Genomic DNA, 6,302 nt, shown 5'->3' on the forward strand with positions numbered 1-6,302 from the left:
TATTAAATCAAAAGTAACTATTAAAAAATCTGAGTTATAGTTCTTTAGTGTTATATTCACTATTAGATCTCTACAAAATCCTAGAGTATATAGTTAGAGTCTAAGAGTTCTAAGGTGACTTTTAGATTTGTAGAAAAGGCTTCTTATTATAAATCCTACTTGTTACTCATTATTACTCTAATGACCTAATAAATATACTGTTACTTCTATAAACAGTCCTTAATCTAGTGTTCTGACTTTCTGTAGACAAAGTATACTTCTTACTTTTAGGCTTCTCTAATGTCTATTAGAACAGATTGATTATAAATTATAGACAGATTAATCTGAGAGCTCAGAACTGTTAGAGCTGAACACATATACAGGCATTCTATACAGACTTAATATATTTAAGTTACAGCTTAATTGAAGGAGATAGTACATGTCTTCTACTTAGTATAAGTAACTAGTTCTAGTATTATTCTAAGAATCTTATTAACTAGTTTTAAGTAAAGAGCTTTTTCAAGTATTCTAATAAGAACATTATTAAACCTAAGTATGAATTCTACCTTCTAGGCCAGAATATTAAACTTCTAAAAGAAAGTATTAGTAGAATGTTTGTCCTGTTATAGAGACACAAGCTTGTTCTACACATTACACTTCTTATTTAAATTAATAAAGGAAGTATAAAGCTATCTTATAAATTCCAAGTATGACTCATTATTCTAAAGTTGGATTAGACTTCTAATCTGATAGTCTTCAATCTAGTTCTGAGCTTAAGTGGTCACATTATCTTCCTTCATAAAGGAGAGGACAAATAGAACACAATTAAGATCTGAGAATAGATTAGTTAAAGTAGTAGTTATATATAGTTTAACTTAGTACTAGAAGTTCTTAAAGTACTACTTATTAAAGTCTAAAGGGTAAACTATATGTACTTTCTTTCTAGAACAAATTGTAACTTCTAGAATAATTAGAACAGGTTCTGAAAAGGTTAAGGGTACATAGTTAGTAAAGACCTCTTAAATAAAGATTTATACATATTAAGCTAGTTCTACTTATAACTACTAATCTAGTAGGACAGTAAGGGTAGTAGTTAGTATAGAAGAGTCTGTGTTTATACTATAAAGGAATTAGTACTAAACTAAAAGGGGTAATGAATAAAAGAAGGGTAGTAAAAGTTTAAAAGGGGTTTAGAGAGTTTAAAATTTAAAAATGTAGAAAGGTTAGAACAAAGAAAAGAGATTAATACAATAGTAAGTACTAATACTTAAAACATAGAAGAGTTGTAGAGTAGTAATAGGTAGTTTTAATCTAATGTTAGTAACAGTGTAGAGGAGACTTAAAGGCTTAGTAAGAGGACCTAGGTTACAACTATTCTACACAACAGAAATACAGAATGTAAGTACTAGAACATAGTTAGAACTTGTAGAACAGGCAGAGAGAGAGAGTGAGACAAGAGTAGAGTATATAGAGTAAGTTTAAGAGTACAAGACTATCTAGAGTAGACAAGATTAAAACTACAGGACTAGTCTGATCTTGTATACCTATATATACTAAACTATATAAGAGTACTCAGAGAGTATAAGCTACTTAAGAATAATAAGTTATAAAGAATGAAAGAAAGGAATGTTAAAGATAAAGGTACAAAGAATAAAGGGATAGACAAAGGGTAAAAAACTATAAAATGAACAAAGAATAAAAGGGTAGTCAAAGGAATAGAATAATAAAGTAAGGAAGGGTAGTAGTAAGAGTTAGTATATATATAGTTTATAGATAGTACTCTTAAGGGACAGAAGTCCTGAGTTCTAGTATAGAAGGGTGTAGAACTCTTAGAACTGAAGGTATAAGAGTAGAGAACTGTAACACTTAGTATTTAATAAGGTTCTGTTGTCTTAGTACTATGATTCTAGTTTTCCTTTATAATAAAGACTCTCTCTGTCTCTACTAGAACTTATCAGCTCTGAACCAGAATATAAAGTAGAGTATATAGTAGATACTAAGTTATTATATAAAAAACTCAAATTCCTTGTTTACTAGAAAGGGTACCTAGTTAAGGAGTATACTTAGGAACCTGTTAAGAACCTTACTCATACTCTTAAAATAATCTAAGATTTCTATTAGCTTTATTCTAGTACTCTGTACAAACCTAGCCTTATAAATTTCTAAGCTCTACTATTCTAACTTATACTTAAGCTACTAACTAAGTCTAATGTTTACTAATTAGGACAATTAGTTTTAGAGGGAGGGTAATGTTACAGTTCTCTACTCTCTTACTTTTAGTTTTAAGAGGTCTACACTCTTCTGTATTAGAACTTAGGACTTCTGTCCTTTAAGAGTACTGTTTATAAACTATATGTATACTAACTCTTACTACTACTCTTTCTTACTTTGTTATTCTATTCCTTTGACTACTCCTTCATTCTCTGTTCATTCTATAGTTTCTTACCCTTTATTTATCTCTTTATTCTTTATACCTTTATCTTTAACATTCCTTTCTTTTATTCTTTATAACTTATTATTCTTAGTAACTCATACTCTCTGAGTACTCTTATATAGTTTAGTATATATAAGTGTATAAGATCAGACTAGTTCTATAGTCTTGATTTTATTTACTCTAAATAGTCTTATACTCTTAAACTTACTCTATATACTCTACTCTTGTCTTACTCTCTCTCTCCTCCTGTTCTACAAGTTCTAACTATGTTCTAGTACTTATGTTCTATATTTCTATTGTGTAGAATAGTTATAGTTTAGGTCTCCTTACTAAGCCTTCAAGTTCTCTCTATACTGTTACTAACAGAGGGGACTCAAAGGCTTAGTAAGAGGACCTAGGTTATAACTATCTTATATAATAGAAATATAGAATGTAAGTACTAGAACATAGTTAGAACTTGTAGAACAGGTAGAGAGAGAGAGTAAGACAAGAGTAGAGTATATAGAGTAAGTTTAAGAGTATAAGACTATCTAGAGTAGACAAGATTAAGACTATAAAACTAGTCTAATCTTATACACTTATATATACTAAACTATATAAGAGTACTTAGAGAGTATAAGTTACTAAGAATAATAAGCTATAAAGAATGAAAGAAAGGAATGTTAAAGATAAAGGTATAAAGAATAAAGAGATAAATAAAGGGTAAGAAACTATAGAATGAACAGAGAATGAAGGGGTAGTCAAAGGAATAGAATAACAAAGTAAGAAAGAGTAGTAGTAAGAGTTAGTATACATATAGTTTATAAACAGTACTCTTAAAGGACAGAAGTCCTGAGTTCTAATACAGAAGAGTGTAGAACTCTTAAAACTAAAGGTAAGAGAGTAGAGAACTGTAACATTACCCTCCCTCTAAAACTAATTGTCCTAATTAGTAAACATTAGACTTAGTTAGTAGCTTAAGTATAAGTTAGAATAGTAGAGCTTAGAAATTTATAAGACTAGGTTTGTACAGAGTACTAGGATAAAGCTAATAGAAATCTTAGATTATTTTAAGAGTATGAGTAAGGTTCTTAACAGGTTCTTAAGTACACTCCTCAACTAGGTACCCTTTCTAGTAAACAAGGAATTTGAGTTTTCTATATAATAACTTAGTATCTACTATATACTCTACTTTATATTCTGGTTCAGAGCTGATAAGTTCTAGTAGAGACAGAGAGAGTCTTTATTATAAAGGAAAACTAGAATCATAGTACTAAGACAACAGAACCTTGTTAAACACTAAGTGTATACACTTTTATATTGTTAGAAGTTAGAGTTTGTAGGTAGAGATACTAACCTTCTTTTTAATAATGAAGGGTCTGAAGTACTTATTGTCTAACTTCTTTATTAAACAATCTAAGGTTAGATTAGTAGCTTTTAGTATAACTTTATTACTAGGCTAGTAATCCTTGACTGTAGACCTCTTCTAATTATAGTTCTACTTTATAACTTGTACTACCTTCCCTAAAAGAGCTTGTACATCCTCTCTAGTCCTACATATCTATTTTACAAAGTTTGTTACAGATTCAGAACTACTGTTCTAGTTTAAAACTGTCTCTTAGTATAAATGTCTTTTATAATTAAGGAAGAATAAGGACTGTTCTATTATAGAGTGTTACTAGTTATTGTGTACAAATTCTGTCAGAGCTAACTATTCAGACTAATTCAATTGTTAATAATTAATAAACATTTAGAGGTAGAGCTTGATCTTCTAATTAACTTACTTAGTTTAACTGTTAGTCTGTAAGTAATATATAGTAGAAGGGTTCCCTTAAATTCTAAGAAGTGTATACAAGTCCTGTATGAATTTTAACTTGAATTATAGTCTATAATCATGAATGAGCTTCTAAGAGAGTCTATACAACTAGAAAATATAATCCTAATAAATGTATACTATGTTTTTAGAAGTAAGTTCTGTTTAGGTTAGAACTGTATAGACTTGCTTAGAGAATTAGTTAACAATTATACAGATAGTATTATAACTCTAAAACTCAGGTAGCTTACTAATCAGGTCTACTAAGACTTCTTCCTAAAAGTAATCTAGAATCTGATACAAATGTAAGAGAGTCTAAACTCTTGTCTAGTAAGTCTTAGTCTGTTAATACATATTATAACTAGTTATGTACTTTAGGATTTCTCTCTACATTCCTAGCTACTAGTAGTTCTGAGTAATAAGTTCCTGTGTTTTGTGTTAGTCTGAATGTTCTATAGTTAGATTATTATAATAAGTTTAAACAATGTTCTCTTACAGTTTTTAATCCTTTAAAATGTACAGTTAGCCTTTCTAGTAAACTTGTTCATCCTTATCCTCCTCTTAATCTCTAGCTTGCTTCTCTAGCTACTTTACTACAACCTGGTCCTGTGTGTGTTTTAGAGCTTACTGTATATAAGTGACAAAGTTAACATTCTTAGATTTGAGTCAGATCTCTTAGATTGTCTTAAATGTGAAACAGGAATTGTTTAAGAGAACAAGGTTTTTGTTATTATTCTCCCTCCTTTTATAACTTACTTGTCTTAAGAGTAAATCAGCTTTTGTTATTTGTGTTTTAGGTTTATAAGTTAGTACAAAGTTGTAGTTCTACAGTTCTAACATTTAGTAGACTTAATAGTAGTTAAGCTTCTGAGATACTTAAAAGTACTAGAGATTAAGGTAATCACTCTAAATCTTAAACTTCTGTATAGTACTAAGAAGATATTAATACTACTTCTCTAAAGAACAGACAATTGTAAAGAGTTCCTTATTATAAATAAGATAGTTCTGTTCTGTTATAGAGAGGGATTCTAATCAGAACACTATTAGACACTACTTTCTGTTAATAAACTAAGACAGTACTACTCTATTTATAAAGTTAGAAGAGTTAACTTTGACTCAGAACTTGTCTACAACTGTTAGAACTACTAATACAGGCTTACTAGTAATAGTCTACTTGAGAGACTCAAACACAGACTGTTACTAATCATTCTATTACTAAGGAACATCTTTGTTAGTAAGATTGTGAAGAGGCTAAGTAATAGTACTAAAGTCTTGAATAAAGTATTAGTAGTAGTTTACAAACCTAAAAAACACTTAAACCTGTTTTAGGTTCTAAAGTTATAGTTAGTTTCAAACTACAGTTACCTTTGTCAGATTTATACAGACCTCTCCTCTACTAATTACAAAGTCTAGATAATCTACTGACTCCTATATAAAAGAGTATTTTACTTCTTAAAGAAACAGTTTATTATCTTAGAACTGTTATAAAACTACTTAGATTAGTTAGTAATAGTACTTGACTATCTAAGTGAAAATTAGAATATTGTTTAGATACACACTAACATGCTCTGAGTTAATCAGATCTGTAAGAATGTGATTCATAAATGACTAGAACATTATAGACAAGTTAGTTAGTCTAAAGAACATTATAGTTAGTTTGTACAGTCTGTAATTAGTTTAGAACATAGTCTTCTACTCATCTCTGTCTTAGATCTGAATATTATTATATTCTTATTAAATGTTCAACTTAGTAAAAACTCTAAATGTATGTGTCTTATTAATGAGCTCCTAAATTAGAGAGAGTAAATACTTGTTTTTAACAGTACTCTTATTAAAACAATAATAATTCTAAACTAGATAGAGCTTTCTATCTTTCTTTTTAACAAAGAAGAAAGAGGAGGCTATAAAGGACTTTAAGGGTTAGATCTGACTGTTCTAAAGATTTTCTTAAAGAAACTTGTTAAGTACCTCCTACTTGTCTTTATTAAGTAGGTAAACCTTACAATCCTTAGATTAGAAACTCTTAGTCAATTTAATTGTATAGTTCTAAGAATAGTGTATAGGAAGCTAGTTGAATTCCTCTTTACTAAAGACTTT

This window comes from Fomitiporia mediterranea, assembly GCF_000271605.1.
Source record: "Fomitiporia mediterranea MF3/22 unplaced genomic scaffold FOMMEscaffold_5, whole genome shotgun sequence".
NCBI lineage: Eukaryota > Fungi > Basidiomycota > Agaricomycetes > Hymenochaetales > Hymenochaetaceae > Fomitiporia > Fomitiporia mediterranea.